At 39.3% G+C, this 15,688-nt stretch overlaps 1 protein-coding gene across 1 annotated transcript in view; it reads left to right on the top strand.

Annotated features, from left to right (window-relative positions):
* Positions 1 to 15,688, top strand: part of LOC110106501 (serine/threonine-protein kinase ATM) — a 256,327-nt gene that overhangs the window by 62,244 nt on the left and 178,395 nt on the right. The window lies entirely within an intron of this gene.

Here is a 15,688-nt window from a genome sequence, read left to right on the forward strand (position 1 = left end):
TTATTGTACATTTATCTTATTTATTTTTCTTTCATCTCCTTTCTTCCCCTCTCCATCCACCACCAAGTGCTTAGCCTCCACCATCCAATCCCACCACCACCCAAGCCCACATCAACTCGGTGGCAACTCCTTCCCTTTGACCGCCGGCCAGCTCCTCTTTCGCCGATCGTTATGATGATTTCAATCCTCATAATGATTTCCAAATTTGGATCAAGCATTCAAGAGGGAATTTGTGAGTTTTGAAATTCAAATTTCAAAATTCAAAAACATTCCTTGTTTGCAAAATCTAAGGAAAGTTTCTAATTTCGAATCTATTTGAAATTCAAATTTTGAGGAGTAATTAGTTCCCCTCCTCATTGTCCATTCTTAATTGGAAAGAAAATAAATCCTCATAATCCCTCTTCCCCCTCTCCTTGCCGCCGGCCTCATGCATGGTCCCCTCCCATCAATTCTCCAATCAAGGCATTAATGTCCACTTAATTTGAAATCATATTTCAAATTAATTCCCCCCATTTTCATTCCAATCCTGAAATTAATTTCAGGATTGGAAGTAACTCCCCTCCCCCTCTCTCTAGAACCCGTCGGCCCCCCTTCTCGATGGGCCCCTTTAAATGCCCATTAATTCCCCTATATTCTATTTGAAATTTGAGATCAATTTCAAATTGATTCCCTCCAAAATTACTCAAAATCTGAAATTAATTTCAGATTTGGAGTAAATCTCTTCCTCCCCATCTAACCTAAACCCTCTCACCCAAACCACCCGCCCCCTCTTCTCCACTTTGGCCGCCCCTCTCCTTGCTCCCCCTTGGGAAGTTTGAAGCCAAGAGAAGAAGAATACGACCTCCTCTCCCAACCTCATCGTCATCGGTGCATGGCCGATCCTGAGATCGACCACGGATTTTGTTCTTCCCGGACGTTGGATGTCACTAGTCATCCCGTGGATTACCTGCCTCCGGCTAGTTCTCCAATGGACTACACTTTGGGCGCCATTTGTCTCCTAGTGGCATCGCTCGGTTTTCTCTCAATCTTCCTCCGTTAAAGCTCCACCATCAAGAGCGTGAGGGACACAAGGTGAAGAGTTCTATTTGTTAACTGTGGATTATTGTTTCTCACTATAACATTACTATCTAATTATATGTTGTCAATTTGATATTGTCCCATTAATCTAGTTGTAACCAGATGCCTTACATAATTTCGACTTGATAATTCTGAAAACCTAACTTGGTGAAGCATTAATTCTATAACTAGCAAAGCTTTAACAAACTTATATTAAAATCCCCAAGCAGTTCTTGTTCCATGCATATGTTTCACATCATCTTGGTATCAGAGCACGACTAGCATAGGCTATGCATGCTAGAAAACATCCTAGAGCCTAGCCAAACTTTGGTCTAAAAGTTCGCATGCATATCATTGTTTAGATAGCTATAATTCTCTGTTTTTGCTTGCTGTCCATGCATTTCCTGCACGCATTTAGTGAAGCTTAAGTCATTTTCGCTAGTGTCTTAGTGCTGCCATCAAGCCTACAATTCTCCTAAGTGCTTAGGGTGCTTACACCATTAGTATAAGCTGTTGTCCAAATTTTTCCTGCACCAATTAGAGGCCTTTAGGTTAGCCTAAGCTAGTGTTTAGATGCCGTCCACACTCTAGAAACCTTTCTAAACACTTGGACCACTCTATGCCTTGCTGTAGATTGCTGTCCACATCATTCCTGCACACATCTAGTGAACTGTAGGCTAGTTTCTTAAGCTTTTAGGTGCTGTCCTCAACCTAGCAACCTTCCTAAGTGCCTAGGTTACTTAACCCACTAGTGTAGCTTGCTGTCCAAACATTTTTTGCACCCTTTAGTGAGTTAAGTGAGCCTACTTAGTGCCTCAATGACGTCCCTTACACCCAATCATCTTTGAGTGTCACTTGACGATTCCCAATGGACCTGATAAGACTCCAAAAGAGATTAGATGACATCGTTAACCTAGTGGGCACTATGACTAGAATTATGACGGAGAAACCTTGTGAAAGCCCGATTTCCTTCCAGGATCGTCCGGGATGAAGTGGGATCGTCCGGGACGATTAGTACAGAATCTGTGGACTGAGAGGTTCGTCCCAGGACGAAATTTGGTTCGTCGGGACGAAATTTGTCCAGAGAGCAAATCGTCCAGGAACGAATACTCTTCGTCTGGACGAGATTTATCCAGAGGTAAAATCGTCCCGGGATGAATAGGAATTGTCCGGGACGATCCATTTTGATAAGTATAGGATTTGAGATATTTTGAAGAAAGAGAAAAAGCAGTTAGATCTTGGGGCGTCACAAACCTGTTGACTATCCCCACTCGAATTATGTGCCCCACTCTGCTTATCAACCTAGACCTGAGTTTAAGCCACAACGACCTCACTTAGAGTCACATGACCCGCTACCCACCTTTGATGGTTCCTTGAACCCTTACTACTTTAGGGAATGGGTTAGACAATTAGAGGACTATTTTGAATCACATGATATCCCTAATTCTCGCCAGTTTAGCATTGCTAGGTCACACTTGAGCGGTAGTGCTCTCCAATTTCGGATGATGTTGGAAGATCATAAAGAGTCTCGTGGCGAATACCCTACATCCGATTGGAAAAACATGAGACGAGAACTTGGATTAAAATACCTTTCCCCTACTTATGGTCACCCATCCTTTAGTAACATCAAGGTTGCTGCCCCACCCTGTAGGTCCTCACCAAACCTTAAAGGCCGACCCTCTATTGGGTCTTCTGTTGGATCGGTCCCATATGACTCCCCACTTTGGCCGACTCCTAGCCATCCCTGTCAACCTTTAACCTCCCCACCCCTTGACCATGCAAGTATGATTATAATAAAGAAAGACATTAAAAAGAAAAAGGTCACCGGAACCTGAGACTGAGTGCATCTATTTCGTGGATGCTAATGATATCACTGATAACGAAGATTTCTTTGAGGATGAAACTGAACTGAGTGATTTAGACTCCATGCAGGACTTAAACCCTGAGCTAGGAAAGTTGGAACATTTAAACGTCGACACCTTAGCCCACCCTATTCCTAGTCTCCTCGAGGATAATTCTTTAGATAAGATTTGCCTGGATGATATTAACTTGATCTCGAATGGAGCTGATTTGGTTGTGAACACCGCGAACTTAAATTCGAAAGTTTCTGACTTAATTATACCTCCTATTAAGAATATTAGTCTGAATTTGGAAGACAGTGATCTGAGTCTAAAAATTTCTGAGCCTAAGTTGAATAATGAGTCTCCTCTTGTTTTATTGGAGTATATTTTAGGAGTGGCCCCTTTAGAACTGCATTTGAAAGAGTGTGACTTTCGTGATTGGGCTTATCTCACCACTCCTCGTACCGACTTTATTGTAAGAGAGAGTCTTAGCCCATACTTTCCTGTCACAACTCTAACTGTTGTGCCCACTTCTGTTATGGATACCATACCAAATTTCTTGAGTCTCATACCTAATGGTGACTCTTTGGGTTATCCCATCATAACTGTGAGTCAGGACCCATCTTCTTATCTTGTTCCTGATTCATTTATTTTGCTCGCTATGTGCTTGTCCTTCCCTATCAAGAACCATCTCTCTCCTAATGGGATGAATTTACTAGATGACATCGTTGACCCTAGGAGACTACCTACGACCTTAATTGAAACTTCCTATAGAAGTGCCCTGGTAGCTAAGAATGTCTTCATTGCTCCCCCTACACCAGTTCCTTTAGACCTCCTCTTTTTGTGACTCGTCCACCTTTTTCTAACTATGTGTTCGTGTGAGTTAGTATGTTGTGTGTGTGTGTGTTTTGTAGTCTGTGATCCTCCAAAATTGTCTATGTTTAAAACTTTTGTGTGAGCTCTTGATTCTTGTCATTTATACCCGTATTTATTGCATCCACATTTGCATCTCATATTCAAGAACTGCATAAGGATATTAATAAAATGATTAACCAAAGCAATGCAATTATAAACTTACTGCCGATCTCAAGAGACGGTTCAAAGAATTTGATATTAGAGATTTTGTAATGGTTCAGATTCATCCGGAGCGGTTCCCACAAGAGACCGTTAAAAAGTTATATACTAGAAGCATTGGACCTTTCAAATAACAGCAAAAAATAAATAGTAATACTTATGTGTCAGACCTTCCTGAAGATTTTAACATTAATCCTATGTTAACATCGAAGATCTTGTAGCCTTCGAAGGTCAAGAGTGTAACCCTCCTATTCCACTAAATAATGAGCCTTGTGTGAACCCACATGGTGAGAACCCCAGCCTAACTCCACTCCCAAAATTGTCTAATTTACCAAATACAAAGAAGATTAAGACAATATTTAGTGATGAACTCAAATTTCCACTAGAGATGATGGTCAACAAAGGTATCTAGTTCAAATGGGCAGGGAAACCGGAGATGGAGAATACATGGGTTGATCGTGGCGAGCTGCAGTGAGTGGACCCCAACTTACTAGAGTGGTACGAGAACTTTATAGATGATTACTCGACCGGGTCGAGTTTTCTCCCACCTGGGGAGAATGATGAGGACATCGTCAGCGATTTCGACACGTGTACCATCGGAGACGTCGGAGATCGATGACCACGATCAGGAGTTTTATTTTGAGTCATTTTATGTAGTAGTTTATTTTATTTTTCAGTTTTACTATTTTACCCTTATGGGTAGTCATTTGATATTGTAGTCCCGAGGGCATTTATGTCTTTTAGTTTTTGTTTCATTTTGGCCTATTTATATGAGGCCTCATGCATTGTATGAGATGATGAATTATTGAATGAAAAAAAAAGTTTGTGCTTGTTTAATCTCTTAGTGAGTTCATGAAAGGAGAAGCCCGAGGAGGGTGATTTGCAATACCCATCAATCTTTGGAAGAGTCCAAGATTCACGGTTCTTACTGTTGACCTCTGGATCAAACCCAAAAGAGCAAAAAGTGAGAAACCAAAAATCCAACGTGCATACCTGCTGTAACCGTCGAGTCATCAAAACCTTGCCGAAATCGCGCTGAAATCGGCGCCGTTTGAGTCGCATCATGCGAAAATCCTGCCCAAATCCCGCATTTCATCCTCGATCCCGCTCCCATTCGAGTCGTTAAATACCGAACCCTCAGCTGCTCTTCCCTCGACTGGATCTCCACTGCCGTTTCCTCTCTTCTCTGCCCGACTCCAGCTCTCACGCAAATCTCTTGCCCGACGCCTCCCACTACCGACCTCACCCGCTCTCTGCATTCCGAACTCCTCCTTCACCCGATCGGCCCTCCACCACTTCCAATCTCCACACACCAAAGCCTTTACTCCCGTCGACTTCTCCCCTCTCCGACGCCTTGCTCACAGCCGCACCCCTCTCGTTTTCTCCGGCCGAGAGAGAGAGAGAGAGAGAGAGAGAGAGAGAGAGAGAGAGAGAGAGAGAGTTAAATTTAATTATAATTAATTTATTTTAAATTAATTTTAAATAACAAAAATCCCTCTCTTACCTCGATGTTCGCGTCAGGCCGGCAAACCACCCATGCATGCTTTTCTCTAGCGTGGTGGTAGGGAACCCGGTGCGACGCCAACGACGAGATAGGCGAGTGACTCCTCGATCCGTGTGCCAACCCCGACGACACTTGCAAAGGTATAAGCTCCTAAACTCTAAAACTTTGAAAGCCCATTCCCGGCGCTTGCAACGCGGCGAACGACCAACTCATGCATGCTTTTCTATAGCGTGGTGAGAAGGGAATTCGTTGCGATGCTTGCGACGGGGCGGGTAATCAAAACCTCATTTTCGGCGTTAGTGTCGGACCGGAAGACCAACTCATGCACGCTTTTCTCTAGCGTGGTGGGAAGGGAATCCGGTGCGACTCCTACGGCGAGGTGGGGTAAATTATAAACTGTTTATTTTTAACTGGTGCCCGCAACCCATGCACGCCTTTCTCTGGCGTGGTGGGGAAATAAAATTATTACGGCCGCGGTGTCCTCATCCAAGGGCACCTACCGTGCACGCTTTTCTCTAGCGTGGCGGGAGGCCCAGTTTTCCGTAGTTTTCCCCTAAACGGGGGAGACGCCGGAGGGTTGCCGAAATTTCGGGTAAATGCAAATCGTACTTTGGACAATTTGGAGCTTTACTTGGACATTGATTGGAGCATCAAATGGACTTAATTCAAACTCAAACAATCTAATAAATTGAATGCAAACGAAACAAGAAAACGGCTCGAACTCAAGTGAACTACAAGGGACTTGTGAACTCGGACCGGATTGAACAAACAGTGAGCTATTTGAACTTGCAACAAAGGACTTAATTTGAACTTAAACTTGAACATGAGCTTGGGCTTGAACTCGAGCAAGAACTTGATTGAACTCAGAGGACTTGTGGACATACATTTGAACTTGAATTTGAACAAGGAACTCACATTTGGATCTAAATGAAAAATACAAAAGGACACATATAATTTGAGCCTCATTTGATTATGATTTGAACAATCATGAGAACTTGTAACTTGACCAAGGAAGACTTGAATCAAGTCTGGTCAAGAAGGACAGAACTTGAACCAAATGGCATAGAACCTAACTTGAGCTTGATTCTAATTGAATGCAATCAAAAAGCTGTGATAAATAAATTTTTGCATACCATTTGCTTATAAGCAATAGTGCAAAGGCAATGTGAAATTTGTAAGTGAACAAGCCTTCAACATAGACTTGTGAAAAGAGCACGAAGGCACCAATGAAGAACTCTTCCAAGGATATATCCATTTGAAATGGCTCTTAATGAAAGTGATAAGACTTCCTACAAATTTACATGAAGAATAACATGAAGTTTTCCACAGTGTTTAAAGCATTCAGTGCACTCAAACAAATATTGGCGAACAAATGAACTTGTGATACAACTTGCTTGCAAGCAAAGACTAAATGAAAGAAACAACTACAATCATTCATGATATTTGTATCAATCATATGGGAGAAATAGTGATCCAATATCATAGCACACTGAGAGAAACCACGAAGAATATGATTAGTATTGATTAGCTTGTAGCTAATGATGGCTAGTTCATGACTAATGAAAACTAGTATGATGAAAAGTTCAATGACATGCTCGTAGTTAATAATGATAGATGTATGTAATAAAAGTGATCATTCCCCAATGTGGATGCAACAATCTATCTGCAAAAAAAGGCGAAAGATACATAGCAAATGCAAATACCTACGATCCCTTACAGTAGATCCGTTATATGCACCATATGTCATTTATGGACAAATACGAAAGGGACTATATAAACACAAGCAAGGACTACACAAGTACAAGCTCTTATGAGTTATTGAAGGAAACTCGTTGTACACATAGTACACTATCCACAAGTAAATATAGAAGCCCATTTATGGGTGATGACGATTAATGTACAGTGGATGCTAAATGATTCATACAGTCGATGACTACTCAACATTAGTCAAATATACATGCCTTCTACAAGCAAGAGTGAAGATCTGTAATCCATACAAATCCTCTACGAATACAAATGTATGTATAACATCCATTTGTGGGTAGATGCATAAAGACTACAGTAAATGCAGTATCCTGTAGTCAACTTCAGTCTAAGGATGAATATCTATAAGGATGAATATCTACCTCCAACAGTAATGGTTGTATTGCAAAGACCAAATCACAGCATAATGCATAAAGATTACAAGTTCCTACGAGCTTCTACAACCCAAGGCAGGAGATTAGTTAGTGCACTATGACCCGCCTACAAAAATCAACAAATAGTGCACGACAGTCTACCTGTACGAAGCAGCGAACAATTCTATTCAGAAGCTGCTACGCCACGCCACCGGATCTGCAACATTCGTACAAGCAGACAGAAGGCGTCTATTCCAAGAATACCCCCGCACGTGCATAATAGTTTGTATACACATAGGCACACTAAAAGGGGTAAATGTAATCAAATACTCGCATGGGCCCCGGCGAGCGTGTTATTGGTACACACGTGACGTCTAGGGATGCTGCGCGGGTTGACAAGTGAATTCAGGTTCGAAACCGATCCTTCTATACGGGTCAATAGAAGTCGACAGGGTTCGAACCAACAAACAAATATACGCCAAATATTTTCAAATATCTCCAAAAATATCCCAAAAGTCCATACAAAAACCAAAAAACTCCACAAAAATCCCAAAAATTCCAAAAATATTCAAAATTGAAATCATCCATCCGTACTTAAAGCAAAAACCATCCACCCTCCACAACAGTCTGCTAGGGTGGACAAATTCAAATAAACTCTAGCTCACAAAGAGCCAAATGCCTAGTCGAAAATATCACTAGGATCCATTCTCAAACAATCTCTTGCCAGTGAGGACGTGGTACGTGTCCTCTAACCAGCAGTTTCGCCGCCAAATGGCACTGTAGGTAAACGGTTATGACCTGGGACCCTCTGAACCGAGTGGTTTTGCCGCCAAATGGCGCCACAGATAGCGGTTATGGCCAGAGCCAATACGCTTTTTAATGGCGTTAAATCCTTGAGATATGAATCAATAGGATATGATCGATAGGGCACAAAGTCCTCTGTTAGCTAAGGTGGATTCAAACTTGTCCCCTTAGGCAAATATTTAACCCAGGTCTACAAGGTCCCCTTGGATGAAGCAACCCATGGCTGCCGACAAGGATTCTTCTGTCAGGTTGGGTCGAATTTTCGGAACCCACACTTACGATCTCTTTGTGAGTTCGTTATTGTACATTTATCTTATTTATTTTTCTTTCATCTCCTTCCTTCCCCTCTCCATCCACCACCAAGTGCTTAGCCTCCACCATCCAATCCCACCACCAACCAAGCCCACATCAACTCGGCGGCAACTCCTTCTTCCCTTTGACTGCCGGCCACCTCCTCTTTCGCCGATCGTTATGATGATTTCAATCCTCATAATGATTTACAAATTTGGATCAAGCATTCAAGAGGGAATTTGTGAGTTTTGAAATTCAAATTTCAAAATTCAAAAACTTTCCTTATTTGCAAAATCTAAGGAAAGTTTCTAATTTCGAATCTATTTGAAATTCAAATTTGGAGGAGTCTTTAATTCCCCGCCTCGTTGTCCATTCTTAATTGGAAAGAAAATAAATCCTCATAATCCCTCTTTCCCCTCTCTCCTTGCCGCCGACCTCATGCATGCCCCTCCCATCAATTCTCCAATCAAGGCATTAATGACCACTTAATTTGAAATCAAATTTCAAATTAATCCCCCCCCCCATTTTCATTCAAATCCTGAAATTAATTTCAGGATTAGAAATAACTCCCCTCCCCCTCTCTCTAGAACCCACCGGCCCCCCTTCTTGATGGTCCCCCTTAAATGCTTATTAATTCCCCTATATTCTATTTGAAATTTGAGATCAATTTCAAATTTATTCCCTCCAAAATTACTCAAAATCTGAAATTAATTTCAGATTTGGAGTAAATCTTTTCCTCCCACATCTAACCTAAACCCTCTCACCCAAACCACCCGCCCCCTCTTCTCTACTTTGGCCGCCCCTCTCCTTGCTCCCCCTTGGGAAGTTTGAAGCCAAGAGAAGAAGAAGACGACCTCCTCTCCCAACCTCATCATCATCGGTGCATGGCCGATCCTGAGATCGACCATGGATTTTATTCTTTTCGGACGTTGGATGCTCACTAGTCATCCCGTGGATTACCCGCCTTCGGCTACTTCTCCAACGGACTACACTTTGGGTGCCATTTGTCTCCGAGTGGCATTGCTCGGTTTTCTCTCAATCTTCCTCCGTTAAAGCTCCACCGTCAAGAGCGTGAGTGAGGGACCCAAGGTGAAGAGTTCTATTTGTTAACTGTAGATTATTGTTTCTCCCTATCAATTTGATATTGTCCCGTTAATCTAGTTGTAACCGCATGCCTTACATAATTTCGACTTGATAATTCTGAAAATCTAACTTGGGTAAGCATTAATTCTATAACTAGCAAAGTTTTAACAATTTTATATTAAAATCTCCAAACAGTTCTTGTTCCATGCATATGTTTCACATCACCTTTCTTTCACACAACAAGCCAATGCATTCATCCACTTCAACCACCCATCTTGAATTTTACTAATGCTATCCCCATCTATTTCACCATCACTGTGAGCAATAAACCCAAGTATCTAAAACGTGTACTCTTATTACTGACTTGATCGCTCAAAGTTACAAATTACTCTTCTTTATAAAGGAATGTTATAGGCTAACCATTCCAAATATGTTATGACTCGATCTAAGCACATGAAATACTAAGTCAGGAACAATAGTTGGGCAGTAAATTAAATTTTCAATTTTTCATAAAATAATCAAATAAAATAACAATCGGAACCAGTAGAAGAGAACCAAATATATAATTCAATTAATACTTAATTTCATTTGATCCTCTTCATCTGTATGCGAAACTTTTTCTATCGACCATTTATTTAATAGGAGCTTTACGTGAAATATTTAATTTAATGAGTTGAATTTTCATTATCAAACTTAGTGCTTAACTACCTTTTTATAACATTTCAAGAAATACAAAACTTAATAGTGAAATATTACTTTCATTATCATATTTTTTTCTTTTTCATTTAAATTTGTACATATGTGAATTTCATTGGAATGCTTTCACATTTAACGTATATTATACTCCACTATAAGACAATTTGATTTTTTTAATGTAGAGTAGTTTTACAATTAATAACGAATATACATGCAAGATATTATGTCTATATATGTAATAAATTCAAGGGGAACTCTTATTGCTATAAATCAAAGTATCATCACTATTCTCACTTATTTTTTGAAGATCAATTATCCTATTTCATTATTTCTTTAATTCTTAGCCTGTGATTCCTTAATTCACAACCTAAACATCATATACATGATTAAGTTAACTAATTTAGAAATATATTTATATTTAAAATTAAGTATAATAAATTTAACTCAAGTTAATTTTCAACCATTCTTCTTTGTTTTCAATTTATTTTGCTGAACTACTTTGCTCAATTCTTTCACTGTCCAAATAAACACCAAAGACATCAAACGACATCCTAGACAATGTTGGAAATGTCGAACCTCATCAAAGTTAATGTCGAAAGCATTGAATGTCATCTAAAACAATGTTTAGGGTGAACAAATTATTAAATCACAATTTTAATTCCAATTTATATTCAATAATACGATAAAAAATTGAAATGCCATTTAAATGAATTTCCTTTATTGTCTTCAATTGTTCTTCCTCTTCGTCTAACGAGATTCCACAATTTAATCTGTCTTCTTCTTTCTTGTCGAATACAATTGAACAAATTAATTTAATCGAATTTAAATCATACATTTTTTTTTCATTGAACATGAGATTCGTTAAGGACTGTTTAGTTTTAAGTAAAATAAGAATAAAGTATCCCAAATGCAGTGGTTTTGTGAGGGCATCGCAATACCCACCAATTGTAGGATGCGTTCGGGTTCGTGGTCGACTTTCTCCTTCCCCTTCTTCCCCTCCTGCCCCCACAAACTGCCGGCCATATCCCCCTTCCTCCCTCTCTCGGCCGAACCCCACCACCACCCCTACAATCCCGCCGGCCATCCCCTCTCCCACCTCCAAGCCGCCAGCCATAAAGCTATCCACCTGCTCCTCCAAACCGTCGGCCTCAACCCCAACCCCAAACCTAGCCGCCGGTCCCAACCCCCTCCCTTTGCCTCCAAAATTCAAATCCCTATTTAATACTTTCCATTTATTAAACAACTTAAATTAGGAAAGTTTTTGATTTCAAATTCCAATCAATTTTGAATTTGAAATTATTTCTTAAGATAAGATGATATATTTTAGGAAAATTACTTAAATTAAATCTAATTAAATTTTAAATTGGATTTGATTTAAATCAATTATTTCTAATTTAAGATCCTAATTAAAGCAAGCCTTAAAACCCTACCCAAAGCCCTCTTACCCAAGGATGCCTTTGGCCCCCTCCCTCTCTTTCTCTCCCTATCCCTTGCTAACTCCCTTTCCTTTTGAAGCTCTAATCAATTCTTCATCAAATAAACCTCTTTCTTTTCCCTCAATTTTGAAATTCAAAATTAAAACCCTAAAACCCCTCCCAAACAAATCTAAAATTAAATTTCAGATTTTAGATAGCCATCCCCTCTCTCTCCCTTTCCCCCCGCCCTCTTCTCCTTTGCTCTCTCTCAAGTAATTTCTCTCCCAACTTCTTACTCTCCAAATTAATTTCAAAGTTTCAACTTTCTGAAAGTAATTTCAAATTTATTTCACAACATCCTTTCTACCACAATTCCCCAAATCCGATGTCTCATGTTCTGCTTCCCTTCTCCATTGTATGGCGGATCCTGAACAAGATCACAGGTTTGTTTACAACGATTTAGGTCAAGTCGACATCCTCAATTCACCATTCTTCAACCTCAACTTGGAGATTGATCAAACCGTAGAAGAATACATTGAGAGGATCGTCTTCACCCTCGCCGAAGCCATCGACGAACAACTCTCCTCCGTGCAGTGGCAAATTGTTTTCAAATCTTGATCAAGGTGAATCTTTCCTCCAAATCTTTTTCCTTTCTAACTCTTGCCTTAATTTGTAGCATCACAAGATCATGTAATGCTTTCTCTGTGTTACCAATCATTAAAAGAGTTGAGTGAGGGACCCAACTGGTAACTATTCTTATTGTTAATTTAGGGTTCTCTATTGAAACTTCCCCATGCTTGCCAGTCTTAATTAGATTTGATTATTCGTATTTCTAAACTCTTACATGTAGTTTGGCCTAAGCTTTAATCATCACTCTAATATTCTAACTTTTTTGTTTAAGTCACGAGAAGATAACATTATTATTATTGTCCAAATTCAACCGGCGTGTAATTTTAATATTGCCTAACTTCGCATACATTCTAGTTCTACATCAGAATGGGTATTGATAGATGTGTTTATGATGTGAAAAATGGAAAGTATGTTAGTTAGAAATTGAATTAATTGTATGAAGCTAATAATAGATTGTGAGGATTATTGATTAATGATTTTAGTTTATTTAGGTGCCCTATATGCGTAGGTGGACGCGAGATGTCTGACTTGGTGAGTCAACTCGTCGAGGAGGTAAGATGTGCATTTTTATATAATATGCAAGTCAAAATATATATGTATTTAAATTAATTGTTCATGAGACATTTGCCTTTGTACTCTTATATGGTTGTAATTAGGCTGAATTGTGATTCATGCTGTCATTTCACATGCTCTTCTTTGTGATCTGTGAATGTTATATATGCTTCCACATGCAATTTTTTTAATTTGAGACATGATTTATATAGCTATGCTTGCGTATATACTAATACAAATCACATTCATTCTGATCTATAGGTATGTTCATATTCATACATACAAACAAGTACCATATAGTAGATTCTTGTAAGAAGGAAATAACAATGATTAAAAAAGCTTAAGAAAATGTCATGTTTGGTGGTAGACAGGTTGGGGTAGTGCACCGTCGGTGGGCATTGAGACCCAATAGAGGTAGTGTTACATCGATATGATGGAGTCTATGGGCTATAAGACCTATAGGTTGTAGAGCCTACGAGCTATAGTGGCAGTGCGACCTCTGGAGCCTACGGGCTATGGACCTAGACATGAAATTTTTTGAGGATTTAAAAAGGGAAGTTATAAAATGAACAAAAAATCTATAGCTATGATTATGTGTTGCGATGGTATGATTTACATATCATATACGAATGCAGTTTTGCTTAAAATGATACTATTGATATTATATAACATGTAATTAAATGTGTAATGTAGGTGAGCATAATTTTTATATGTTGCATAATACATACCTAGTAGATTTCCTATTACAATTACTATGAACTTAATTTCTTTATGTACACTTCTTACACACATAAGCTAAATTACCTGTTGATGCTCATGTTCATTAGTTATTTATTACACTTGATTATTGCATTAGAGTTGCATATTTTTATGGATGTCGTAGCTATCTAGATTATTATTCTGGCTGTTCTTACTGGAAAGAAGAAGAATAAAGTTGAGCCGGAATAGTATTAGGTCCATTTTTTATTTTGTTTACTTTTGTCAGTGTAAAAAAGGTCTAAAATGTGGTCAGTAGTTCGTTAATAGTTTCATGTTCTAATTTTTTATTGTTACTCCATAGATGAAATTTTTTGGGAATAATTGATGCGGACATCTGACCATGAAAGCTTATCAGAGGAGACGAAGATCGACGACCATGATCGCACCATTTTATTTTAAGTTATTATTTGTATTTTATTTATTTATGCATTTTCTGTTTTAACCCTCACTTGAGGGAGCAGGTGCTTGTGACCCCAGGGGGCACTTTTGTCTTTTGTTATGTATTTTGGGCTATTTATAGCCTCCTTTCTTGTAATGAGGAATGGATTATTTAGAAGAAAATTTATGCAGTTTGTTCTTGAGAGCGATGAGGTTCTTAGGAGAGTGGAAGTCCCTATGTGAGGGCAACGAAATATCCACTAGTTGCAGGAAGCGTTCGGGCTCATGGTTTGAAGTCCCTAGGTGAAGGGCAACACTTCACCCACCAACCATAGGAAGCGTCCAGGTTCGTGGTTTTATCTCTTCCAAACTCCCTTTACCTCCTATCCGCCGACCACAACCTTCCCCAACCCCACAAGCCATTGTCCTATTTCCCTTTCTCTTTCCCTACCCCGTTTAACCTCTCTTCATCCTCCAAGCCGCCGGCCAACACACCCCTTCTTTTCCCCAAACCGCCGGCCGACTCCACCTCTTTTCCCCAAGCCACCGACCTCTCCCCTTCCACCTTCTTTGCCTAAAAAAATTGTTCAAATTGAGGTATTGAATACCTTCCTATTTTGGTCCATTCTAAACTTGGAAAGTTTCTGAAATTCAATATTCAAAATTATTTAAATTTGAATTCTTTCCTAAAATAAGTTGATTTGTTTTGGAAACCTCTCCAATCTCCTCAATCTGACATTAATTAGAGATTCTCCTCTAATCCTCTTTCCTTAATTAATGTCCTATGTTGGAAAGGATTTCAAATCCCCAATCAAGTTCCCTCTTGCATGGCCGACCCCTAGTCCCTTTCCCTCCTTAATTTCCCTCTTTCCTAAATTAGTTTGATATTAATTTGGAAAGTTTTTGCATTCAAATTCAACTAAATTTGAAATTTAAATCCTTTCTTAAATTAATTAACATATTTTAGGAACCCCCCTCTTCAATCTTGGATTGATTAAAATCTGAAATTGAATTGAAATTAATTCCAATTTCAACATTCATTGCACCCAGACACATTCGTTGAATGTGGACAACCCCCCTCCCTTTCTCTTGGCCGGCCCCCTTTCTTCCCTCTCTTAATTAATTCCTCCCCAATTAACCACCCCAATTACAACAACCATTTAACCCACATCAATCCAAATTGATTCTTGCTTAATTTCTCTAGCCACCTAAGCATCAATTAACTCCGGATTTCTTTCATAACTGCTGGAATTAATTCTAGAACTTATGAATTGTTGTCCTTTCCTTAATCTATCCCCAAATCAGGAATTAATTTCAAATTTCTAGCTCCATTCTACATCAATAATGCTTATGAATAATATTTGGACAGTTTCCACTTATGAATAATGCCTCAAAATATTCTTTTACAAATGTTGTATTTCGATGGAAATAAATTGTATTGAAGTGTAAGAGTATTATCTGAAATGATTTATGTCTCCTCTCTTTTTG

This window comes from Dendrobium catenatum, unplaced genomic scaffold (assembly GCF_001605985.2).
Source record: "Dendrobium catenatum unplaced genomic scaffold, ASM160598v2 fragScaff_scaffold_488, whole genome shotgun sequence".
In the NCBI taxonomy this organism is placed as follows: domain Eukaryota; kingdom Viridiplantae; phylum Streptophyta; class Magnoliopsida; order Asparagales; family Orchidaceae; genus Dendrobium; species Dendrobium catenatum.